The 27,742-nt window shown below is 43.7% G+C and overlaps 1 protein-coding gene across 1 annotated transcript in view; it reads right to left on the bottom strand.

The window, feature by feature from the left end:
* Nucleotides 1–11,101, bottom strand: part of RHBDF2 (rhomboid 5 homolog 2) — a 74,924-nt gene extending 63,823 nt beyond the window's left edge. Inside the window, 1 exon segment of the mRNA XM_048492037.1 lies at nucleotides 10,960–11,101. The gene's annotated coding sequence lies outside the window, so the exon portion shown is untranslated.
* Nucleotides 11,102–27,742: the final 16,641 nt, after the last annotated feature.

The raw sequence follows: 27,742 nt of genomic DNA, 5'->3' as shown, positions 1-27,742 counted from the left end.
CGTGTGGCCATTGCACACTGCCCCTTCCTCAATCTAGAACAACTGAAACATGAAAAGAGGCCCATGTGTCACACCTTACTTACCTTTTTTAGAGAACTAGCCATTACAAGCCTTCATGCCCTGCATTTCAGCAATCAGTCCGAAAAACTGGACACCAACATCTTCCCCAATTGTCAACTTGTCTTACTCTGACATTCTTATCAATTCCAGCCATTGGGCATTGCCAACTGTTTTGGTATTTAGCCTGTTAATGAGTCTGCAATCCCATGTGAACTTCAAAGCAAGCCCCACTGAACATATTGACTTCCTTCTTAGTAAACATGCACGTGATTGTAGTGTTAACCAGTGAGGCCCAATTGTAAAATGCACATTTACAAAGTAGTGAGATTTTTTTTAAAAAAATCCACTAGTTATTTGTTGTTAGTGGTACTCAATGCCTATATTTATTAGAAAAATGTCAAACATTTTGGCTATACCGGTTGTTATTCCTTTTCATCCTGAAGTGATCAAAAAGGGGGTCTCCTCCAGTTCATGGCAAGAAGACAACCTCCCTCTTGTGGCTTATTCAATGCTGACAACTGATATAATGCATATGGAAGGCTATAACCCAGGTAGGCCTCAACTTGTTAGGCAGAGTTTCCCTTGAGAAAGCTCATGCGGAGTTGTTCCCCAGAAAGGGACCATGGCAGAAGAAAGTTTCAGGATGCCCTGATGTGCAGCACAGTCAAAACAAAATCTTTTGTGAGTTTGAAGTCACGCAAATCTTTATTTAATAAATGCATTCCAACTAGAAGAACTCACAACACCTAACAAAAGAAATTCTAAAGCTCTACAATTAAAAAAAAAACCTCTTCAAATTCAGTTTTAAAATCCAACTTTAGGAAGCCGCTCAACATACTAAACCAAGGGTGTTGAACTTATTGGTTACAAGAGCCAGATATGACATGAAGTGACTGGGCCATGCTGGGGGCCCAGGAGGTGGGGGCTCATCAGGGCAGATCAGGAAGGGGGCTGGGTGGGTGCCTTCACTGGCCAGCTGGCAGGGGACTCATCAGGGCAGATCTGGAATGAGAGTGGGGGTTGCCTCAGCTGGCTTGTGGGGCAGATAAGCCCTGTCAAAGTGCTGGCTCTGGCTCCCAGGCCACACGTCTTTCACCCCTGTACTAAATTATACTTTTACATCTTTAAAAAGTTTACCAAATTTGCTTCCCCTACCCCAAAAACTGTCAGCTTCCATAAATGGGAACGAATGTGCATGTACATCTCACACACCTCCTCCAGCTTTGAATTAGGACACAGTTTCTCAATTAGTTCACATTGTTAAAAAATAGCAGGAATGCCCCTTAGGCAGTGTTTCAGTGTAACTGTATGTCATTGGAGTCCAGACATCAGGACCACCACACATCATGGAGAAGAAGCCACTAAAATGTTTCCACTGCAAGCAGTAACGCTCCTTGGTTTAAATAGGAATGGTGGGGGTGGGGGGGTGGCAGATTGACTGCATTAACCAAAGTTTCTGTGAGCATCTGCCCTCATACAAAACTCATACCATTCCCCAGTCTATTATGGTCATGGACCAAAAGGGGGAAAACAAGAGAGAGATGCCAAAGTTGGGAGCTCACAGAGAACAACGGAGAGAATTTAAAGACAAACCAACCATACACAAATGGGCTATGAGTCTTCCTTCCCACTCTGCAGAGGGTGTGCCAAAGAACACCCACCCACTGGAAAGTGAGAAGGCAGATGCAAAAGCCTGCTGGGGGCTCTGTTGTGGATGTCTAGCAGCTGTTGCATGGCTTTAGTGGTGGGGAAAGGGAGGGAGCAGCCACATCTGAAACTTCCATCGCTACATTCTGTTCACAGATTCACAGTCCTGCCAGGCAGCTGGAGGGGATGAGCAGTCAGATGCAGCTGCCACTGCCCAATCGCATGGCCATCACCCTCTGACTGCAAAAGCTCCTTACAGAATGGTCCAAAGAGACCTGCTATAGTAGAATAACATGAAAGCATGTTGGCCTTCACTACAGATGGAGGTAAAAGTTCAAAGGAAAGGCTATGTTGAAACTCATATAGAGGCCTCAAACAGGAGACCTATTCATTAGACAGGGAAGTGGTTAGAGCAGGGGTAGGGAACCTGCGGCTCTCCAGATGTTCAGGAACTACAATTCCCATCAGCCCCTACCAGCATGGCCAATTGGCCATGCTGACAGAAGCTGATGGGAATTGTAGTTCCTGAACATCTGGAGAGCCGCAGGTTCCCTACCCCTGGGTTAGAGTGTCAGACTAGACCCGTGGTGGCAAACCTTTGGCACTTCAGATGTCATGGACTACAATTCCCATCAGCCTCTGCCAGCATGGCCAATTGTAGGGGCTGATGGGAATTGTAGTCCATAACATCTGGAGTGCCGAAGGTTCGCCACCACTGGACTAGACTCTAGGAGACCCAGGTTCAAAACTCCACTTCCCCATTCAAGCACATTGATAGTGTGATAATGAGTCAGTCACATACTCTCAGACTAATCAACCTCACAGGGTTGTTGTGATGACAAAATGGAAAAGGAAAGAGAAATGTAAGCTACCCTGAGCTTCTTGGAAGGAGGGAGGTTTAGTACATTTGTATCCCAAACACCACACTCAAAATGAACATGTAGGATTTGTTCTGATGAAACTGTTTCAAGAAACAATTCTTGTGCAAACTGTAACAAGCAGAATACTAGCTCTCTACCCTCTTCTACCTATAGACTTTTTTTTCATGCAAAGAGATCCCTACACATCTTGTATCCCTTCCAACTTAATTTATCCAAGCCCTTGGAAAAACAGCACACTGAAACCAGTCTCATAGGCAAGGCATCCTCTCTGACAAACCTCTCAATTATCTGGGGAAGATTCCCTCAATTTCCCTAGAAATCACCTATCAACAGCTATTCCAGAATGAAGTAAGCATTTGAATGAGGTATTTGACTGAGACACACTACCTCTGATACTTGATCCAGCTGTTTCAAAGGAACACCAAAGAAAACAGGCAGACGGGTACAGTTTTGTAGGCAACTAGCTGCTGGAGCATACACAATGTCATGTCTGTGGTGACTCAGCTTCCTGTCACGAAAGAAGAGAAGGTTTCCCAGCACATTATGATTTACCAGGACAGGCGGCACTGGGGCTGTCTCAGCAGCAGCAGCAGAATTGCAGAAATACAGCATGACCAGCTAGAAAAGAGGATTGCAACACATTTGGCACCACCCAGTTGCACTTTCAAGATCTATTCGTACTCTGAGACAGAATGACTGCTGCAGGTGACAGGGCTCTCTCCCTTACCCCTTCATAACCTGATTTAGCTCGGCTCAGGTTATATGCAGTATAGGTACAGACAGTTTGAAAATTAGATCAGCAGCTGCAGGTGCTATTTTCCCAGGAAGTTCACCAGCTCTTTTCCTAGACTTTGGCCCTCAGAAAGCCACAACAGTTTTAAACGGCCCAGGCTTTGCGTCAGACTGAAAGGGAACATCTGCACCTGGTGTAAGAATAAGGATATATTTGAGTGCATTTCAAAATAATTATCTGTGTACGAAAGCACGTAATCATGGGGGCAGTAGCAAGGAAAAACTGCACAAATATTACCTTGCCAATGCTGCACTCTCTCACAATTTCTCCTGTGTCAGATAATGATCCTGCCGAATCAAAAGAACTTGATCATTTGGCTCATGCACTTGGCAGGCTCAAAAACACGAACAGTGCATTTTCTCTTTGCTAAATGAACATAACTACAAAAGCTTTACAGTTCTGAGGTGGAATTACTCTATTTCATATGCAATGTGTGGACTCTCTGGGAAAGCTTGATGTTTCACAGCTCACTTACAAAGCCAGAGGACAAACATTACAGTTAGAGCATGTACTCTAACGTTCCCATAGCTGTGGTCTTTTCTCAAAAAAAAAAAAAAACACCCTGCAGCCGAGCCCCTTCCCAACCACACAGAATACCAGTCTGTCTACCCAGCAAAGAAAGTCTTGTAAGCTGCACCAACTGATGAAGAGAAACCTTTCACAGCAAAAAGCCGTGTGCCAAGCCTGTTCCAGCAGGAGCAGCTGAGTTTCCTTCAAACTCATGTTCCACTTTATGCCTTACAGATCATTTTCCAAGCACGCAGGCTCTCCCATGGCCTCCTTTTAAAAATTCAAAACCTACCACCACCCTTAGCCATGAGAAGATGCCCATGTTTATCAAACTCCCTGATGAGCTGAGTTGTCCTTCTAATATTGTACACACTAGGGAGCTCCTGGAAAAGGAGATCCCACATCATAGTGTGACAGATATTTTGAAATAATTTAGGGTATCTCAACAGAGAGGAGCAGGCTACTTTACAGAACATACTCAGGTCGGCTCTTTTTTAAAAAAAAACTATGCAGAATGAGTGAGCAGATCACATGTAGATAAGCACAGACACTCAGGATCACTGTGGGCAAATGTTTACATGCAAGCTGCCAGTTAATTCCCGGCCAGAAGTAATTTGCCTCCAAAATGTGTACCATTTGCAGCAGTTCTAAGAATAAAGCAGCTACACACAGAGTGCAACCACCTGATCTGTTTAAAATTTGGTGGGCAATAAGGGTGAGTTTTTTCATTCACCTCAATAAAGGTAAAGTTTCCCCTTCAGTCGCATCTGACTCTGGGGTTCCACTGCAAGCAGTGATTTCATAGGCAAGCCGTTTTTGTGCGGTAGTTTGCCATTGCTTTCCCCGGCTATTCTTTACCCCTAGCTATGTGCTAGGTACTTATTTACCAACCAAGGGATGGATGGATGGTTGAGTTTACCATGAACCAGCTGCCAGGATATCTGACCCACAGGGGGCTTGAACTCCTGACCGTGTGAGTGGCAGTACAAGCACTTAACCACTACGCCACACGGCTCCTTCACCTCAATACAATCTGGTAAATTGGAAGTGTTTCTATGACAACATGTGTAGATGAGTTTCAGTACAGCTGGGATCAATTCCCACTTCTGCCTTAGCCTCATTAGCCTACCAGTCAGAGATCACCATTATTTCCCCCCCCCCCCCCGCTCCCCACCCAAGGCAACTCATATGGGCACACAGTAGGCCTTTTGACTTATGGTCTTTTGGACTTGGAAGCCTCTTGGAAAGCCTCCTGTAATTGTTATAAGGAAGGTAGAAGGGACATGTGGTATTACAACAACAACCACTTACCGTAAAGTGGTAGAAAGACCAGGAATACAACAATGCTTATAAAGCACCTGGTCAACTGTAAAAATTAAACAAAATTAAACAACACAATAATGTAAACTGCACAGTGGCAAGAACACATAAGTGAGCATGGGGGGGGGGAGAGTTAAACTTATAAGTGATAAACCTAGTTTGAAAGGGGGAGTTTAAGCTTATAAGTGACAGATCTAGTTGGAAAGGGGACCCCATTTTGGTAAAGGAGGACTACGCTTTGAGGATGAAGAACACATTGTGTCCTAGTAGGGAATGACTCCTTCCCCACTTCCATGTGAGCTTCTTGAGGTCACAGTCACCAGACAAAAAGCTAGCTTGTAAATTCACCTGCTTTTATTAAAAAAATTAACTTGTACACTTTTAAATAAAAAATTGCAGTTACAATTGGTTCTCTCTAAAGAGGATCATTCAACCAAAAAGAGTGATTCAAATCCTTTAGTTATTCATGATCTATGGTTAAGAAGTACAATTGGCAGAATGTGGATTTAAAATTTAATTTGGGAGTTTCTAATAAATGCACATTTTAGCTTTCCCTTAAAGAAGATAACAAGTATTATGGGGACTGTCTACTTCCTGGACAAAATTGAACCATTCTTCATATGGCTCACAAAACAAATGAGGTCTAAAAGGGAGACAACATTTCTACCATTGATGCAAAACTACTCAGTGAACTCCACAACTGGGAAAGCCACAAGGCTTAGCAGATAAGTAGGTCAAATGCTCTATCAAGCTGTAACATTTATGATTCAGCCTCGTGAATAGCCAACATTCTGCTGAAGAGTAATTGCTCATTAACTTTCTTAATTCAAATGGAAACATAATTGTGATTCAGCTGTCTTTTTAGTGGGTACAGCTTTTGTGTAGTTGATTTTTAGTGAGTGTGGATTTCACCTACAAGAGCTGCAACCACTAAAAAGATAGCTGGATCACAATGAAGTAAAAACCTATTGCTGGTGACAATCTGTAGTTTAAGCCCTCAAGTATGACCCTAGCAAAGAAACTACTGTAACTTGTTTTACATGGGCCATCCCTTGAAGATGATTGGGAAACTTCAGTTGGTATAGAGTGTGCAAGACCACTGCTGTCAAGTCAACAACCTGCCACAAAAATACAACATCAGTGAATTAGCATTTCAAGATATACAACCACCCGCTCACCCCAGAGAGGTTTGTGCTTGGCTGGGAACAATTTCCTGGTGAACCCTGACCCAAAGATTATCTGACTGTCCTCAATCAGGGCCACAGCCTTTTCAGTGGTAGCCCCTGGCTAGTGAATTCTGTCTAATGAGACTCAAGAATTGTGCGACCTGGTCCAGTTCCACAGGGCTTGTGAGACAGAGATAGCTTATGGTTGAGGGCAGTGACTGTATTATACAGCAACTTGCTGGACCCAACTGAAGGAGACCAATGGAATAATAGGGAGTCCACTCCCTATTATTCCATTGGCCTCCTTCAGTTGGGTTTTTGATTCTTTCTAAAAACATTGACTTTAATATAATATGTAGAATGGAATTAGATATGGGTAATGCCTTCTTAGTCTTACTTAGGTTTATAGCAGCGGTTCTCAACCTGTGGGTTGCAACCCCTTTGGGGGTCGAATGACCTTTTCACAGGGGTCGCCTAAGACTCTCTGCATCAGTGTTCTCCATCTGTAAAATGGATAAATGTTAGGGTTGGGAGTCATCACAACATGAGAAACTGTATTAATGGGTGGCGGCATTAGGAAGGTTGAGAACCACTGGTTTATAGGATGTTTACAGTGTATCAACATTGAATTGTGTATGTTTCTACTAAATTTTTATCTTATATTTATACTGTGGACTGTAGGAAGCTGCCCTGAGCCTGGGTGAGTCAGGAAAGGGTGAGAAACAAATCTAATTTTTAAAAATTCACCAGTTGCTGGTTAGTTTCTGGATTTAATTCAAAGAGCTGGTTATTGCCTACAAAGCACTTCCTGGCCTGGAAACCCACATATTTGAGGGCTTGCCTACCTGGATATGTGCCACTGAAGTTGCTCTGTTCAGCCAGTTAATCAATGTAAAAAAACCCCATCTTGCCCCAAATCAGATCTGATGAATCAGTTTGCTTCAAGCTGTCAAGAAGGCTCCCACCTTTTTCATTTTTTCAGAAATGTAATGCAAGGCAAATCTTTTAGGCATCTGTTACTGATTGGATGAGTTGCTGACAGTGTAGCGGACTAAGTCTAGAAGGTTTGTCATTCCTGATGTTGGTACTTTATGCTGTATTTTGTTTTCCTATTGGTGCTTTCATTGGATTTTTTAAATCAGACACTGTAATCTACTAGGAGTCTTTTGTCATAGGAAGGCAAGCGAAATAAATATTGTGGATCATGAAAGCTCACATTCCATTCTCATTTCTTCATTCTAAAGATCAAAGTACACACAAAAAGTTCTGAGGTACTCTAAGGGATAGAGGTCCACTTCACAGGTGGGTAAATAGAAACATTGATACAGCACTTTATACTATGCAGGTAATCTCAAACATTATCTAAATTTTTACGACAACCCTGTAAGAGAAGGGTGAGGTTAGCCATAGATGTGGTCTGGGTTGACAGCTCCTTCCCAGAAAAGCTGTAGAAATCCTGAAGCAGTGCCTGGGGGCAGTTTTGAAGTGGGTGCGGGCTAATAAACTGAAGCTTAGTCCCAACAAGACAGACATGCTATTGGTGAGCAGAAGGTCTGATCTGGAAAATAAGGCATCGCCTTAGAATTTACTGCAGTGTACTCTACATGGCACTGCCCTTGAAAAGCATTTGAAAACTTTAATAGGTGCAGCATCTATTTCAGATTACTATTTCGTATCTACATTTTATGTAATTGTATTATATACTTATGTTGTGAGCTGCTCCGAGCCTACTTTGGTGGGAGAGAGTGGGGGATTAAATCAAATAAATAAATAAATAATGCTATACAAAGGATTTTAACTGGAATGGGTCATAGGGACTATACTGCTCCTGTCTTGGCCCATCTACACTGCATCCCAATCTATTTCCAGGCTTGAGACAAGGTACTGGTATTATTTATTTGTTTGTTTGTTTGTTTGTTTGTTTGTTTATGGGATTTCTATACCGCCCAATCCCCAAAGGGGATTAAAAGAAGCCCTATGCAGTCTGGGACCAACATACCTGAAGAACCACCACATTCTTTATGAACCTATCTGAACATTGCAGCCATCTTCTGAAGTCCTACTTCAGGTGTCCATTCATTCTAAGATTAGGCAAGCAGCAACCCATGAGATAGCCTTCTTGGTTGTAGCACCAAAACTATGGAACTCCCCCCTTGCACAAGAAAGACTCAACTATTTCCTTCTGTTGCCATCATCCACCAGCAGGTGAAGTCTTTGTTTCCTTCTTGTCCTATGTTTCAATTGCTGTTTCAATTTTTGTGTGTGTGAAAGTATACTTTTGCTGTATTTTAATATAGATATTCTTTTGTTGGTTTCAGATAGTTAAGATGTATTTTTATTATGGGTGCTTTTAATTTGAAAGCCATTTTGGTGAGTTCGATCAAGGCAGGACTGTACAATAGGATCCCCTTAAAAGGTAGGTTCACCTTAAAAGATAGGATCTCCTTAAAAAGCAGGATGCCCTTAAAAGGTAGGACACAGGCCAATATTGTCAAACAAGAAGAAATACTGCTGCAAGGATTTCCATATCACCACATATTATACCAATTTTACTTATCAGACTTTCATCCTACACTTCCTCCAGGAAGTGTCGTGGGTAGTCCCATTCTCATTTTATCCTTATGATCATTCTTGGTTAAACCAAAGAAGATTGCATAGAAGATAATGTGCAAGAGTGGTAGGTATTTGGAAGCAGTAATGAACATAGTATTGAAGTTATGTTAACAAATATAGAAATGCTAAATGCCAACAAAGGTTTTCTGTAATATATACATGCACTCACACAAACACATTTGAAGCCAACTGAAAGGGGTGAAGACTGGCTTGCCTTTCTCTCCTCCACCTCCCCAGCCCCCCAATGAGAAGGCATGGTTAGCTGCACAGCAGTTCACTCCATATTGATTCATGTGCTCTCCTTTTCCACAAACAAACCTCTCTGGTCCCTCCAACTGAACTGGCTGTCAATAGTCAGCATTTCCATAAATAACTAACTGGCCTGTGTTCTCTTTGCTACTTAATTGTTACAGGCTTCCGCCATACAGTTCAATTATCACAAATGCTTTTTGATGCATATGCAAAACTATGGGGAAAATATTCCTCAGTGGCAGACACCAATTGCTGCAACTTTACACAAGGCTTTTTTTTTTCAGTTACAACGTCTGATATGATAAGGAAACCACATTCCTTTTTCAGCAGTTGTGTTTCCCTGATCCTGCTTCAACCGTAGTACAATTTCACAAGGCATAAATGCTGTAGCACCAAGGTGGCCACATTTCTCTACAGGCACAGCAATTCATAAGTACTGGACTGTAGAAAATATAACATTATAAAAGCAACACACACTAACTGGAAAAGCAATCACTAAGCACCCCCCCAACCCCAAACAAACTAGCCTGACACTTAAAATTTCATCTCATCAACTTACAAGTTTTTAAGTTCAACTGGAAACTGTAAGAAGGCTAAAGGTGAAACATGACCCCAATCCAGTCTGCAGGCAAGAAGCCTTGAGGGGTACAAACTAGAAGCCTTTAGTTTATCATTATTTTCTGTCCCCAAACTGCTTTTGGAGAGTGACTTCTTTACTATTTTTAACAGCCAGTCTGATGAAGCATTCTGGCAGAAGACTCTACATGGTCTGGTGTCATTCTGGTTGGTCCTGATGAAGGGCATTATGCAGCTTTGGTTTCTGGAACTTATTAGTAATAAGTAGCACTTATTAGTAATAAGCAGTACAGCCACAATTAGTTTTGCCAGTGAGACATCAAAAGCAACCATTCTTGCCAACTGGGGGCTTACTCACACCCTCATCTCAGCCTTTCTACATGTTGCCACAGCTTCCCCTGTCTACAGCAAAATGAAGAGAGAGCAGAAACAGTAGGCTACAAATTCCACATAACTATGTAATTGCCTGATTTTAATAACAAAAGATCAACCTGCTTTAGGAACTAGGGACTAAAACAGCACCTGATGAATTTGGCTAGGGCAGGGGTCTGCAACCCACGGCTCCAGAGTGGCATGCGGCTCTTTCAGCCTTATACTGTGGCTCCGCGTGACCTGGAGGTCGGAGGGTAGCGTTGGCATGTCCCTCCAGTCCTCCAGAGCAGCACTGGAAGGAAAGGTGAGTGGAGGGGCCAAACCAGAGGCGGCTCTGTGCTTGAGGGCGCCGCAGAGCGAGAGGCAGCAGTACCGGGCAGGCTGCAGATGCCATCCCCCCTCTGCCCCATGGAGCAGGCAGCTGCCTCTCTGTTGGGCAGAGGGGGTTTCCCTGCCTGGTGCCTCCGCCTCCCAGCGCTGGAATGAAAGGTGAGTGGAGGGGCTGAACTGGAGGTTGCCGACCCCTGGGCTAGGGCATATCAGTCAGTAATCTCACTGCTGTGTCTCACCAAAAGAGCTGCCTTAGGACCCAACTAAACAGTATGTTTTTAATTAGTTAGGTCCAGGTTTCATAAGAACAGAAGAACAAGCCAGCTGGATCAGATCAGAGTCCATCTAGTCCAGCTCTCTGCTACTCGCAGTGGCCCACCAGGTTCCTGGGTCGAACTCACACACACACACAAAAAGTTTCATGCAGTTTGGTACTTACTATGGTCCCAGGTTTCAACAAAGTTCAGAGAGCAGTAGAAGGAAACAGGTTTGAAACAAGGGTGAAGGCCCCCATTCTTTTAATCGTCTACTCCACAGTTCCAGTGTATTAGCCACAGAAGGATGCCAACTTTCCCACAAAGGCTCAAATTCTCCTCTCCTAAAGCAAATTCTGCAGTTACTTTCATCCACCAGAGCTCAGCAAACTAGTACAATAACAATATTTATTACCATTGTTTGAACGATCTATATTTATGGGTTTAAATTGCAAAGCAGGTTATAAATCTAATAAAAACAAAGCAGCATACATGGCTAGAAATTATAAGATTAAAAAAAAATATTGGAGAATGGAATTTTTATGTTTTGATGCTGAAAAGTGAGAAATGTTTTTAAACAAATCTATGCACTTTCTCCCCCAAAGGGGACCGTGAAGCAATTTACCAGCAGCCAAAAAAACCCATTACACACACACACAAAAAGGTTTGCACAATATTGTAACATAAACTGAAAAGGAGTTGGAAAAAAATGTGACTTGGAAAAGCTCAAAAACCAAACTCCCACAGAACACGCAATAGGAAAGGAAGAAAGAGAATAAAATAAAATCAAAAGTGTATTAAAATAGATTTTTACAATTTTATGAAAGCAGCAAGCTTACGGTTTTGACTACCACTAGCAGTCCATAAGAAAAAAGATGCTGCATCAGACCAAGGCCCATCAAGTCCAGCAATCTGTTCACACAGTAACCAACTAGGTGCTTCTAAGAAGCCCACAAGCAGATCTGTGGAGTCCAACCCTATGTATATACTTAGCACTTGGACAGTCAGAAAAGCGGCATACATAGTGCCACAGTATGTAGCCATGCAGACAGTGCCAAGCTAGTCAGCTTATTTTTCCTTTCTCCCATGAGACTCAGGTAACTTGGATCCAGGTATGCCTTTTGGAACACTGGGCTGCTACTTGATGAGATATTTTTGTTTTGCCAGCAATCTGCCTTGAGGATTCCCCAAATGTAATCTTATTTAGTGGAGATATCACAATTATTTGGATTAAACCAAGGAAGCCCTCTTCTGCTTACATCTGGTTCTTGGATAAAGACTTGCCTCCAGTCAAGGAGGTTTTATTCCTATTATGCATGATAGCCATAATAAGCCACCTCCCTCCATGGCAGAAAGACAAGAACTGCTCTCCACCCGAGCAGCAACTTGATGTAGCACCATGTAGATAAAACTGGCACATCACTGGGACACCACTTGCAGGAGATAGTGATGGAGGTACCTACACCTAGGATAACCTCAAGAACCTGTGTTGCCACCGGCCAGGTCCTAGCCAAGTCCTGAGCTACTGCCAGCACCCTCAGGGACTTAGCTTCCTCCTAACTAAGAACTGTATAGGAGGTGGTAGGTAACACCTAGACCCACACTACCAGTGGGCAAGTCTGAGCCACGCTCCGATGGGCTGGCAGTGTTGCTAGGGCTTGCCTTGTCAGGAGAAGCAGCAGGAAACAGCCAACACCTGTCATCACTTCCAGAAGCCTAGCTGGCACAGAGAAAATGACACACCTGAGGCAACAACCTTACAAAAAGCTGCAGCTCTACCCACATTCTGTAGCGATTAACCTCTCACCCAAGTTTTGGTTACATGTTGTGCAAGGCAGTTCTTTTACTCTGACCCACCTACAATATGAATGAGCTGCATCAAGAGGTCCTGTGAGATGGAAAAAGGACTGCTGTTCTAGTTATACTCATCACACCACTCAAGACCTCAAAGTCTGATCATGTCCCTATTATACCCCCCCTCTGAATTTCCATCGTGTATTCCTTTATTGCTAAGGATGAGCTTTTCTAAACCTTACCCATTCCTCAAAGCTCATTTTGAAAACGGATCAACTATAGTGAAAAGCAGCTTTGCCCTATGGGGCAACTATAGTGAAAAGCAGCTTTGCACTATGGGGAGTGCTCTTGCAGACACTTCTCCTTGCTGGGTTTCAAGCGAAGTCATGCTGATAGATTGAGTTCATTAAAAACAATGTAAAAATAAAGGGTGAAATTCCAGCAATGCACAGCAGCATGGAATTCGACCTATGGGGAGTACTGGCTTAATGTCAGTATCCCAAAAACACACGCAAACTCTTGTTGAAGAACAATAGTTTTTAATGGTGTTGGATCTTCCCTGGTCAAAGCCAGTACTGAGAATTGCCCGAGCAAAACCCTATAGTTAAAACAACTTGCACCTCCCAGCCTGGGAAAGTGCGCCTAAAAGTTACCATAAGAACGATAACATGAGATGGCCAAGAAGTGACCTTGGGCACCACCTGGTACTGCATAACATCCTACAGAAACAGTGGAAAGACAGTTAGAAATGCATTTAACCCATTTCTCCAACCCCCTGTGCATTTAGAAAGCAGCAAAAGCAAAACCAATAACAGGAAGAGAAAACAGCAGCAAATTATACAATACTGGTGTCTTCCAGACTAAATATATGTTACACTAAAAATATGTTACACTGTTTCTGTGTCCTCTGGTCTGCCTAAGCCAGCTGACCAGATGTGTGCTGAGAGTTCCCTGCTTTGAACTTAATGCCCAGGGGTGCCAGGGCCTAATTCAGATCAGGTCATGGGAAGACAAAATTTAAGCCTTCTACCCTGCCATCTTCTCAGCCTCAAATGGCCCCATGGAACAGTTGCACAGCTATAATGGGGACATCCAGGGACAAATGCACCAGGCGCCCTCTGGTGAGTCATGTGAGGAGCGTAAAATTGCCCCCCACACTTCTGACCCACCCCCCACACCCCCTGGCAGGCCTCAGTCAGTCAGGCCAAGCGAGAGGGGGCTGGCTGGCTGGGCCAACAACTGACCCAGAGGCTGGAGCCTGGGCTGCATGGAGCAGCCAGCCAGGCCCTGCCACCCCCGGCTTGAGCCTGGGCTGCGTGGCACCAGCTCAGGTAAGTGGGTGCGGTGGGGGTACAGGGGTGCCATTTTGCCCCGCTATGCCTCTACCTGAAAGCTGCTGCTTGTCCTGTAGCAGGAACGTATCTGTAGTCTACTGGTAGACTGCAAAGCCCAGCAGAACACAAATTTCCCCAATGCAGAAAGCAGCAGATCCCCAGACCTAATTTAGGCCAGAGAAACAGCATGGTGGGGAGGCCTTACTTTTCTTCTCCCCATCGACCCAATCTAAATTGGGTTCATACATGAATGGGAATTAGATCCTGAGCATGGAACACTCCCAGCACTTGATAGAGAGCAGCGAGGGATATGAAGACAATGTAAAACATAGTCCAGGCTTTAAGGACAGGCAGTCTATACTTGATTCCTTCCTGTACCCATTCATTACACCTTTATTGGCATATTAAAAGATTGTCAGAATAGTGTAAACGTGTGAATATCATTAAAAGTAGTGGAACACAAACCAAATACAGAGTTTAAGAATTTAATTTTTTTCCAAGATATATGGCTAACCCTCATGTGGTCAGTGGTGACTCTAGCCCTGTTCACAAGTTACAGGGGATGCATGTATATCCTGCCTGAACATAAGGAAGAGCTTAGGAAGGCATATAAACTTTGTAAAATAAACAAATAAGTGCACATTCACTTTTCAAATGAAACCAGATACCACTATTGGGATATATGCGTGGTTTCGATCACATGTTCCATTCCACCTACATGTACTGAATAAACTTGAAAACTAATTAACTGTACACCAGTTGTTAGGCATTTTCACTGTAAATTGCAAACAGGGCGACAATGTACATTGTGCATATTTTTCTTTAAACAGCCATCCTTGAAGTTTCTCACACTACAAGCACGGCCTGTGCACCTGATGTGTTTTAAGTCCCATAATAAAGCAGGTGGTGGTTCCTGGTGTCATTTGCAGAGTGAACACACACTGGCCCTTTCTTAAAGAGGTACATGAGTTTGCTATAACATGGGCCCAGGGCTTCTCCTGAGTAGGCTGATGGGAAGCATTGGGCAATTTCACCCAGAGAGAGCAAAGTCAAACATGTGGCACCTCACATGTACTGTGACATGCGTGACGGACGGGTAGGGCCTACTTCCTCCAATGCATTCAGAGACTCCTCAGAGACTCCTCAGTGAGCAGATGCACGACACACATGATGGATGTGTGATGAAACAGGGGAAGTTTTTCAGCTATGTAACCCAGCAATTATCCGCAGGCAGCAGACGGAAAGACGGGCGAACCAGCTCCGAGTCTTGCAATGTGTAGAAAAACGCAGACAGCCGGGCAATTTGAGTTGCGGCACGGAAGCCAGCAGAGAGGGAAGAAATGTGGGAACAAGCAAGCAAGAGAGGACCGAAAGAATTCACACCTACTCACCAAACTAGTGCAACAAGAGAGGCAAAGAATGTGGACCGGGGAGGGAGGGGGGGCGTTAAACGAGAAAGTGGCCATAAGAGGGGAAAAGCACCAGCAACGGAACACACACTTACACCGACACTGCGCTAAAAGTCCCGCTCCCTCGTGAAGTGCCCAGAGGCGATCCTTGCCCCCTCTTCCTCCGGCAAGGGCTTCTTTCCAAAGCCGACTTCCGATCGTCCTGCCGGGCCGTTCCACCGCCCCTGGCTCAGTCAGCCCCGGAGCAGCGCGCGGCTGGTGGAAGGGGCGCGTGGGCGGGACGGAGAGCAGAGGAGCCAAGCGGGGGTCGGATCAAACCAGCCTAACTGGGGCGGAGTGAGGGACAAGGAAACAGCCGGCGAGGAAAAGCAGCCCCGGAGTCCGCCCCACGAGGGAAGAAGCCGCCACTGCTCACCTCCCTCCAGCAGCAGCAGCAGCAGCAGCAGCAGCGCGTAGGAGCCACGCCTCGGAAAAAAAGCGGCACCCACCAGCCCTGCCGCCTCCCGCGCTCCACCTGGGAAAGTCGCAAGGGGCGGCGCCTCGGGGCCTTGGGGGCGGGGCCTACGGGCTCCGAAGACGGCAGGTGAAACGCACGTGGGTCGGCCGGCCTGAGCCGCCTTCCTCTACGGAGCTTCCTCTGCTATGTAAGGCGAACCCCGGGAGCGGGCACTGGAGTCTGGTGGGTTGACGGCGGCTGAGTCTGTGCAAGATCGGGCAGCTCGCTCACCGGGGAGGGCAGGAGGCGTGTGGACTTTAGAAGCCGAGGGAGAGTTGGTTTTTATACCGCGCTTCTCTCTACCTTTAAGGAGTCTCAAAGGGGCTTGCAAGCTCCTTCCCCAACAGGCACCTTACGAGGTAGAGGGGGCTGGAAGAGTTCTGAGAGAACTGTGGTTGGCCCAAGGTCACTCAGCAGGCTTCTTGTGGAGGAGTGGGGAATCAAACTTGGTTCCCCAGGTTAGAGGCCACTGCTCTTAACGGCTACACCACGCTGACTCTCTGAGTAAACGTGTCAAGTCTTCCTGTCGTTGCATCCCGGTTTAATGCATCCCAGACCACCTTCCCCCTTCTCCAATCATAAATGACTGCGTCAACAGGACTTTGTTAGACGTGGGAAATATCCCCCATTTCCTTCAGAGATGGACGAGCGTCGACGGCAGAAAGGAGAAGTATCTTTTCTTCGGAAGTCACGTCTTCCTGCCTGGAAGCCTTTTTTTCTAATTCCGGATGTAGGCAGGGTTGGTTGTTTACTTTTTACTTCAGGCAAGTTCCTGTGCGTTTCGCTGTTAGCATGTAAGAATTAGCGTTGATAGAACTGAGGGTTGATTCTGCCGTTGCGTTAAAAATGTTTCTGGGCTTCATCCTGACTCAGGTAAAACTATGCTGGTTTAGGGGATCATGAAAGGGCAGGCAGGCGCTGAGACATCTAGATCCTCCTTCCCTGTAAACTGCACAAATCTAGTAGAATGCCAAGGAAATTGCTGTTTGATCTCAAGATATACTGGCGGGCATGTTTGCTGCAGCAGAGCCTTTAGGACTCCTAAAGAGGAGCACAGCAAGATGTGACTTGCTTGCATGGATGCACGCACCTTGACATGTTTTTTGCAACTAAATGTCTTTGTGAAATTTACCTTGAGGAATGTGCCCCAGCATGTCCCATTCATCGCTTGATTTAATTTCGATATAGCCCAGATTTCATTTATTTAATTTCTAGAGCGCCCCTCCCCTTTTCCCCCTTGCAGATCCTCCAGCCATAATATGTAGGTTTTATTACTAGCAATCAACATCTATAATGTGTAATAAGCATTTCCAAGAGAAAAATGCTTCCGGGTATTGATATCTCAGCACACTGACTTGTTCAAAAGAAGTGCAACTCGGGGCTATACATTCATATTTGAATCACAATATAATTCCCACACCCTCGTCTGCAGAATTAAGATATGAGCTTTTATGCCAAATAAAGGCTAAAGAAAGAAAAAAGATATGCGCTAAAATTTAAATCGGTTGTAACATATTCCTGTTCATAGCTCTGATCACAGAGAGCATATGGGAGCAGGCTTGTGCAATTTCCCTGTTGCTACTGTGGCTGCTGATAAGGTATAGTGGCAATAGGGCATCCACATGACAATTATCTTTGCAGTTTCCCTGCCCTGTCCCACCATTACCCCAGTCCTTTCCTTTTTTCTCTCAAAAAGTTGGCAACTGAATAGCAATATAATGCTATATAAAATATAACAATCTGTATATCAGATTCACTGTATTCCCATCTTTTTTTAAGGTAGGGTTATGCCTTTGTTCTTAGATCCATCATGATGTAGTGGTTAAGAGCAGGTGGATTCTAATATGGAGAATCGGGTTTGATTCCCCACTCCTGCACCAGAGGCAGAGGCTTATCTGGTGAACCAGATGTGTTTCTGCATTCCTACATTCCTGCTGGGTGACCTTGGACTAGTCACAGTTATTCAGAACTCTTCCAGCCCCACCTACCTCACAAGGCTTCTGTTGTGGGGAGAGGAAGAGAAAGGAGCTTGTAAGCCATCTTGAGTCTCCTTACAGGAGAGAAAGGTGGGATATAAATCCAAACTCTTCTTCTTGTTATAACTCCTCAACAAAAGGCTCTAGAAACACACTTCTTTTTTAAAAAAATAAAAAGGCAAGATGGGAATTCAGAGAACCTAACATAGATTGTTATAATAGAGTAATGATATTCAATGGCCAATACAAAGGAACACCTTGAACGATGATGAGGGAAATGGCTGGCATATGGGTGGGACATAGTAGCTATCCAGGCTTGACTGTGATCTTTTCCAAAACTGCAACAAAGCAGGGGGGGGGGGGATTGAGAAAATCCTGAGGAAATCCAGACGGTGCACAAATGTGCCATGATATTGTGGGAAAGAAGGAAAAATTAGCTGTTTCCCAACATCAAACTCAGGGTAAATCAATTAACACTACAAGGAAAGGGGCTTTCTCTTCTCTCCTTGGTGATAGTGGAAAGAATGACTGAAAATACTTTTTAGTTCCTTTTGGAGTCATGTTATAAGTAGCTGGTGAAATCTTGCAAACTCTGCCTTTAAAAAATCATTAGATCTTATGATTCAGAAATGAAAACCCAGCCGTGACCTGAACAGCTCTAGGATTTTCCTTCTTTGTGACCACAGGAAAACTTGATCCAAGACAGTTGTATCCCTGTTTTACTCCAGAAACATAAGACATGTCACAATCTCTCCCTTTAACCCCCACCAGTTAAATTTCAAGGAGAGTCCAGCTCAGGAGCCAAACGTTGTGCAAGGACCGAGTAGGAGTGTTTCTGTTTTGACTGGAACATGATGAAACCTCTTACCCAGTGAAGGATTGTAGAGCCTGAAGTACTTCAGAAAAGCCTGCACATTTGTTTTCTTTTAAGATAGAGCCTCTCTTGACACCAAATACCACCCAGCCTTTCATAGATGAAAATAGGGACATGCGTAACACCCTGATTCTCATACGAAAAGCACTCCACGGACTTCAACACCACCCACCATCCTGTTGCTAAAGGCTCTACACCTACAGATTTGTGTTCCACTGAAATTAAAAGCCAGACAGGCATTTGTTTGTGTTGCAAGAATCTTTTTGTTTCTGTAAAGCTTGCTTGTGGAATATGTCTTTTTCTTTTTTGTATAGGGCCTTTTGGAATATGGTTTTTTATTGTTATTATTACTGTTCTGAAAATGTGTGCCACTTACACATTAAACTTTTATAAGAAAACAATCTAACATTCCTATGACTATTAGAATTGACAACCCCCAGGTGAGCTGTGGAGATCTGCCCAAATGGCAACTAATTGGACCTTTCCATACCAATCTCCTACAGTGTCTGTAAAAATGTTTTCAACCCCCGCCCCCCTTTTGTTCGCACTGATCCCGCTTGAAACAGTTCCTGGCTGCTATTTTGTGATCCCCACCCCTTTTTAGTTCTGTGTTGAATCGATGCTTCAGTGTTTTACAGTCTCATGCTGCCTTCTGTATTCCTTGTGTACTAGATGCTTTGAAGATTCCTCCCCCACCCCCGCAATAAAAGAACAAATAGCTAAATGCTGCAAATAAACAGTCAAGGGGGAACTGAGTGAGCTCAGAAGATGACACCAAGGAGGAAGTTCAGGGAAGCGTAGGAAGCATAGGAAACATGGTCAATAGATCGCAGAGCAAAAGAAGATGTTTTCAAAAGGATTCAGCCAGAGAATCGTTTTAAAAGGGGATTCATTTAAAATGTTTTGAGGCTGGGAATCAAACATTTCATGGTAAAGTGGGAAAGTGATGGGGTAATTAGCTTGACAGGGGTATCATGATAGAGAGGACTGTGAAGCAAGTATATTTGACCTCTCTCCTATTGCAAGAAGAGATCCTTTCACTATGGGGACTTTTTAAAACTGTCCATCGAAACCAGCTGTCCAAAGAAACCATCTTTGCAAGAGCCTTTCTGTGGGTATGAAGCTCCAGTTGAGCTAGGTAAGGAACAGCAATAACTATCTACTATTAGCAGGAGTTTTTGCAGCCTAATGCTATTCATATTTACTTGGAACAAAGTCTCCTTAAATTCAGTGATATTTAACCCCTAGGTAGACATGCGTAAGCTTATAGTGTGATATTGACAAGTATTATCAAACTGTGAAATTGATGGTAGTAGTGGATCTGATAAAATACCAATGCTGTTATTTGAGGCAAAGGGGGGGGGGGACCTACTAAATCAAGTATTATTTTATAAAAATAGGAATATCATTGCTAAAATTAAAAATCTCATTGTTGACATTAAAACGCTAAACTGGTTTTAAATCTTGGATTATCTCCACTGATTCCAATTTATTTATAACAAACAAATTAACAGCCCTAATAGAGATTGTTTATCGTAGCTATGGAGATCTAGATGCTGTACAACTACTCGGTCCCTACATCTATCTCGCTCCGGGGCTCGGAAAGGCCTGCTCTAGCCCTTGCAGGGGAGAGCAAGCCCATTGCTTGCCCTTGCAGGGAAGAGTGGCAACAGGCCTTTTCCAGCCCCAGATTGCTCCAGGGCTCGAAAAGACCCCTCACTCGCCCTTGCAGGGAAGAGTAAGCCTGTTGACCGCCCTTGCAGGGGAGAGCGGTGACGGGCCTTTCCCAGCCCCAGAGTGCTGGGGCTCAGAAAGGCCCCTTGCTTGCCCTTCCTGGTGGGATTGAACCGGTTAGCTACTGGCTGAATCCCACCAGTGTTCCCGCCCTGCTCGCCTGCCCCACTTACCTTGTCCGGCAGCCAGGTCTGGCGGGGCGAGGGGGAAGAAATCCCCTGGCCATGCCCCAGAAATGAGGAGGAGGGTTGTTGGCCATATCGCGCTGAGGCCCAGCAACACCCCTCCTCGTTTCCAGAAGTGGGGGGGATTTTTCTGCCCCCCATGTGACTCCCACGGGGCGCCTGGGGCGTTTGTCTCTGGATGTCCCTGTGGCAGCTACGCCACTGTATTAGATAGAGAGATAAACTTTAAGATAGTTCTTTCTTGGATGGATGTGAAGATGGAGGTTGGAATATCTGTATGATATGAAGTGTATTCTTTTTTTCTTGCTTCTCTTTGTTTTGGTACGTAGTCTTTTTGAAGAATTCAATTAAGAATATATATTTAAAAGAAGAAAAATAAGCTGTGTCTGATTTTGTCAATGACATATGTTTCCTCATGAAAGGTATTAGACAGATGATAAGGCTTTGGCCCTCATCTCTGTCATTTGGCCCAACAGTTTTAAAATTCCCTTCTTTCCAACCTTTCAGGGGTAAAAGAAAAAATCTATGTATAAATTATTAGCTACCCAGGCCAAGGAAACTGGAAAAATGTATTTGTTTGTAATAAGAGATGATCCAAAAATTATTTTGTTTGATTATTTTAATGATGTTATTTTAAATAATATCTTGGAGTTTGATTCTGTGTTTATTGTCAGCCACTAAAATTCATTGTATTCTCTAACTGAAAGTTAGGAATAATTTAGAATGTTTAAATCCTTCCTGTGTGGGAATGATTTAGAAAGGGTGGAACATAGTATTACTTGTGAAAATAAAGTATTTCTAAAACACAGGTGAAGTTGAGCAGTATATAGAAATAATAGAGCCTTCCCATCCTGCCCAGTTCCTTTCCTTATCACAGCCCACATTCCACATGAGTTTTCTCCATGCAAGTCCCATGATTTCCAGCATAACATTTGGGGGAGAAGCAGTGGTGGGATTCAAATAATTTAACAACCGGTTCTGGTGGTGAGATTCAAATTATTTAACAACTGGTTGTTTTCAAGAACCATTTTAACAACCGGTTCTGCCAAAGTGGTGCGAACCTGCTGAATCCCACCACTGGGGAGAAGGCCATTGCTTTTTAACCAGCTGCAAAACTGGTTGGATCCAGCCCAAAGACAGTGTTGTGGCATATTTATGGCATTTAAAAATATTTATCTTTGCACGGATGTGACATTCATAAAAATAAAAAATGTCATAGTCCACTAAACTCTCAGATACAGTACTTATTCTAAGTTAACAAGCCATGCTATCAAGCTGTGCGTCAATTTAAGCCTACATGGTCTGGACACCCCTTCCTCTTTTCAACTTACATAACCTCTGCTCCCCCCCCCCCCCGGAATAATTCCTTAGTTCCTGTTTTGTATTCCATGTGCATTTTTATAGTATCATCTTAATAATTTTTTTTTGAGAGCAGAACATACCAAGCTTTTTGCTGGCAAGTGCAGCAGCTGTTTTTGTTTCCTAAAGGCCTATAGACAAATTCTGGGTTTTTTTAAAATTACCATGAGAAACTTTGCATCTTCCTTCACTGTACAGCAAAAAGACTGAGTTATGTCCTAACCTACAGGTCTCTTTTAAACAAGTTTCCTTGCACCATTCTGATTCAACTGTGAGAGTTTGTCACCATCTGCTGGAAGCATCCAATAATGCATTTTGCACACTGCTCCATTTATGAACACCTATATGTGAAACTGAACAAGACAGATCACAGGTTGCAAAGTGCAGTGGTAGCTGTGTCGGCTCTCGGGGGTGGGGGGGATAAGCAACTGCTCAGCTGTGTCGGCTCTCGGGGGTGGGGGGGATAAGCAACCCTCTGAAGTCAGCCCTGAATATGTATGTGACATCTTCAAATATCCATTGGGCTGCATAGGACAAACCTCTTTTTAGGTCAGATGTACAGAAACAGAGGTGTGTATGCTTAATGTTTATATATTTGCTGTGGGAAGGAGTGTTGGTATGCCTGTGGTCCTTGCAGAAATCTACATAATTTAGCAATTTACTATCCTCTTGCTATGTTTTAGGCATTAGAGAAAAATGAATCATCTCCTGAAAGGGTTGTCTTACCTTGAGTTCGTCCCAATTCTTTCACTGGGATGCTTCAGAATGAATTATTTTGTGTTCCAACTATTTGCTTCCAACAGAAACGATCTTCTGCAATACCATAACTTCTCAGTTTTATTGCTCTTCCTTTTAGCAGCTCCATTTTTATTTTGCTTGTTTGTTTGAATATTTCAACCTAACCAACTCTCAAAGTAGTTTACACCAGTTAAATATGACAAGAATAACAGGAAACGAAACAATGCTGAAACAAAAGCATCTGAAAACAGTGGGTTGGACCAAACATTAAGTACAATGAAATTTGTCACTAATACCCTTCCAGAGATACAACAGCCATTCTAAACAAAAAGATCTTTTCTAAAAGCTGCATTGTAGGCACAACTGAGAAGGCCAACAAAGCAGAAAAGGCCTAAATTATGCTACTTCGCTGCAGTGAAGGCTGAAGTTGAGCACTCTTGCTATACTTCCCAGGCACCATGCATGTTTCTAAATGCTTGCAGTGTTACTTTGGGATGCACCCCACAACCTCTTACAGTTCCACAGATAACAACCTGTTGCTTACAGTGCTGCGTGCCTCACTAAATCCACCTATGCCAAACTAGACATTAGGGTTTTTATGGAGTCAGAATTCATATGTCAATTCTCATTCCTCTGAGTTAGAAAGCAGCTGTTAGACCAGTGGTTCTCAACCTGTGGGTCACGACTCCTTTGGGGGTTGAACAACCCTTTCACAGGGGTCGCCTAAGACTTTCTGCATCAGTGTTCTCCATCTGTAAAATGGATAAATGTAAGGGTTGGGGGTCACCACAGCATGAGGAACTGTATTAAAGGGTTGCGGCATTAGGAAGGTTGAGAACCACTGTGTTAGACATTAATTTCCCAAGCATGACAGGGTCTGATTCACAAGGGAGAAGGGGCTCTAGCATCCCCTGCCCCCGCTATTTTCTGAATGCCAAAAAGCACCACAGAAGCTTATACATTTTGGGAATAACATGGTCATAATTCATATATAGTTCTACATCAAATTCAGTCCTAAAATATTCAAACCCATGAGACTGTTTATCTGCTTTCTAATAATTGTGCATAAAAAAATCCAATGACAAGTATGCCCTTCTGCTACTAAATCTCTTGATTTCATTTTTGCATTCCCCTTGAGAAAGGTCTAGTGATATCATGATGTGTTAAAGCACCTATTTTCAAATATTGTTTCTCATCTGTATAGAGCTTCCAGCGATGAGAGCTGTAACGGTGCTTTCTGACACAATCTAGGTGTATATTTGTCCCATATTCTGTGAATAGCACATCTAATATAATGATTTTTTAAAAAAATAATCTTTATTAACTTTAACTTTGTCATACTATAAATGGGCATGCCATCTGAATTTCATATTATGTTCCTCCAATTCCAGCACTCTTCTATTTCTCAACAAAACTTGTTCTTTCAGCCAAACCAAGCAACAGACAGCAAAATATAAAGAAGCTTATGTTCATGAAACAAAGCTGTCAAGAGAAATCAACCTCAGTACTTAATAAAAGTATCAACACCTGAGAAACATATTGAAATACAAAATATCTCATCATGTATACAACCATTATAAATTCCTCATTTCCTGTTCTGTTTCAAGCAACATTCATGTTATGATTCCTTATTAACCTGACCTTGACATTCCCCTCGAAGGAGACAAATAAAAACCATTTTAAGTTTTGCTTCAAAAAGCCTCTTGTGTGCCAAATATTTCTGCTCTCTCTATAAAAAAGTAGAAAAGAAATCAATCATAAGATGTTTCAAGCTTGGTTTGTTAAGTCAATTATTAGTGTAATTCAACCCCTTTGGTTGTAGTTGTGGGAAAAGGTGAGGTTGGGGGATAGAGAAAGGAAGATTTGATCTACTGGAACATGTGCTTTTAAAAAGATCATTATGGGAACAAATAATGAAGGCATACACGCAGAGGTGGGATCCAACCAGTTCTCACCACTTCTCTAGAAGTGGTTACTAATTTTTTCTGAGTGCCGAGAAGGGGTTACTAAAGCAACCTCCCTGCCCAATAGGGACTGGAGGTGCGTGTGTGCAGCGGCGCCACTGTTTGAATCCCACCACCATTGGAACCTGTTATTAAAATTTTTGGATCCTACCACTGCATACATGGGTAGTGAAATATTGCTCTCCACAAGCAGCTTTAGTCATTCCTGCTGACCCAGAATCTGCACATTTGCGAACCTGGTCAATAATGCCTTAGATGCGAAGAAACTGAAAGGTGTGGAATCAGGGGTATCTACTGCATATGTTATTTTGCAGAAGAAGAATATTGGGCCCAGGTAATAGTGCAAGTGACTAGGATGAAGATCTGGGCGTGGAGGTTTGCAGCACAGACTGGTAAGAGGCAAGGGAGAAATAAATCATCTTGTGAAAGCTAAATTAGCTACTTGTTTGTGGTTGATATACAAATAAAGTTCTGTTGGTAGCAGTGATGGAGGGAAGTCCAAGGAACACGCAAGCATCATTTTATAAGTGCACCTGTGCCTGGTTCTTCCCCTCCTATCATCTGCCACTAGACCTTATCCCAGGCATGGCTTTTGCAGGTGCATCAACACGTTGCAGAGGAGCATGAGTCAAAAAGAATAGCCTGGGCAGTGATGAAGCTTCTGAGAACGGTGAGCAAGGAAAAGGAGGAGCCAGGAATGTTCAGTACGGCACAGGCAGAAGAATCCAGTCCAGATGCTGCTAGTAACACCATCCTGAGGGCCCCATGTTGTTCACTTGCTCCAGGAATTTGAATACCCTCCTATGTCAATGAATCTTCCCCTACTTCTTTCTGAAGTTGTCAGGAACATTTTTGTTTGTGTTTCTTGCCCTGAGGTGGGTCTTGTGGGCCAATCAAAGGAGAAATACCTACCCATGTGATACCATTCAGGTGCTGAATGTCAGTCACTACTGAATGTCATTCCATATGATACAATATTTCCCCATGCTGGCTTGTAGCTCCCACACCCAGATTTTACTTGTGGTTCTAATTATCCACAGATGCCATCCCATGTAAGACTGCCCCTCACCGCAACTGACCACTGCTGTTCTTTGCGGGATCTCCATGGGAACCAGGCACATTTCAAGGTGCCTATAGATCACAACCCCTTTGTCCCAAAGTCTGAAAGTGAATGGGTACCCCTGAACATTTACTACATGCATTTCCCTGAGGAAACCAACATCTTCGTGTGAGGCAGGACTCCATGGGCTCTGGATAAGTGCTTCAATACAGCCAGCAGCGTCTTTCTGTCTCAGCAACTGCTGCAGCCCACATGATGCTGAAGATCCAGAGGTGTGGTTCTTCAGAAAGACCGTTTCAACTGTACCTACATGTGTCGGGCATGAAAGCTGAGTCACAAGGTTGAGATGTGAAATAAGGTGTCCCTTGAGAGATTCTGCAAATCTAGCTGCAGGCAAGAAGTCACACAGCTCATGTTTGTTGAGGATCTGGATGTTTGGAGACAATCCATTCAGAGGATTACTGCACTTTGAAATCAGAACACAATGCACTCTAAAGAGAAGATGTTCACACAGTGTTTTTAACCTAACCACTTTTGAGTATAATTGCTCTTAAAAATGCCTGTACTTTGCTCTTCCAAGCATTATTCACATTTTTTTCCCTTGTAGGCTGTTCTCAAAACCAAAATATCTGCAAGGGTTGTGTTCTTTCATTTCACATTGAACACCAGAGGGCAGTGTGAATCTGTGTCTGTTTTCGGCTAAAGACCACTCTGTGAATGTTGTTTTTCTAACCTTTCCTGCTACAGTGACAGATGTTATGTAAATGCCCCTTCAACAAGCCATTTCCAGCTAATGTTTGATACAGAAATGAAAGTTCATCTTTCCAGAACATTTTCCTCAAACATTTGTGAATAACGAACGACAAATCAGACCGAAACCCTGGTTTTACTTGAATGGTGACTTGTTCTCTCGCTGATGGCCTCATCTAGAGGGACGGGCGTATCCACCATGGGGAGTGGTGTGAGGCCGTGTGGGCAGATTTGCCCTCTCTGGGGCACTTGCCCCTGCAGACAGAGGCAAGTTCACTTGCGTGTGGCCACTGCAGCCCTCCCTGGCAGTGGGATGTGGCGCTGAATGCCATGCCAGCATCCCTGTGCCCCCACCACAGGCCTAGCATGGGCGTGGTGGGGCATGGCTAGGGGAGGAACTGTTTCTAGACAGTTTCCTCCTGGCCATTGCCCCTTTGCTCCAGCAGCCAAGTTTTTGGACTTATGCCATCTTTTGATGGTGTAAGTCCATTCAGCTCAGTGGGGGCTTCCTGTTAGTGGGGAGGTTTTTTTTTTTTTTTGCATTTTAATCCTCCCAATGTCGCCAGGAAGCCTCCTTTGGAGCAGCAGGCCACTGAGGTCATGGCGCTGCAGCTGGGCACCCGGCCTAGCAAAATCCACATTTTAGTTGCATATTGTGCTACTTTTGAGTTATAGCAATTGTTCACAACTGGGTTTTCCCATCAGACAAGACAATCCAGTTTCAAGTGAATTGTTATAGCTCATTGATTATGTTATACCCAACAGTGTGCGAATGCAGCCCCAGTCAGAAGAACTTTTAGCATCACTTGGCCATTTAAAGATATTGAGAGACCCAGGACGCTTTCATGTGTTTGGAGCCTTTACAGCACAGCTGCCCACTGTGTCAGAAAGGTACCTTTAGAATCCCTGAACCGCATAGGTCGTGTCCATGTTGTAGCTTCTTCTCACCAGCCTTGGGGAAGGGGCAATGGTCCCATGAGGAAGAGCTTCTGCATGGGCTTCTCCCCTCCACAGAGAATTCTGATATGTTGCTTGCAGATTTCTAGCTTTCCATTTTCTGAAATTAATGTACCTTTTTCTCAACAAGATCTTCTATATATCAATACTTTTAATTCCTGGGGGGACACATGCACATGGTGCTTTAGGATGTAAAAAAAAGATGTAAAGAAAATCTAAAAAGGCCTGATGTTTTTCAATCCAGGTGGTCCTTCATTGATATATTATTGACCACACATAGCTGATTTCATTATAGCCCAGGGCAGGTCTCCCTAGTGGTGTTCAATTAAAAAGTTACC

Source organism: Sphaerodactylus townsendi, linkage group LG03 (assembly GCF_021028975.2).
Source record: "Sphaerodactylus townsendi isolate TG3544 linkage group LG03, MPM_Stown_v2.3, whole genome shotgun sequence".
Lineage (NCBI taxonomy): Eukaryota > Metazoa > Chordata > Lepidosauria > Squamata > Sphaerodactylidae > Sphaerodactylus > Sphaerodactylus townsendi.
The sequence above is the reverse complement of the archived record's forward strand: the minus strand, read 5'-3'. Positions and strand labels throughout refer to the sequence as shown.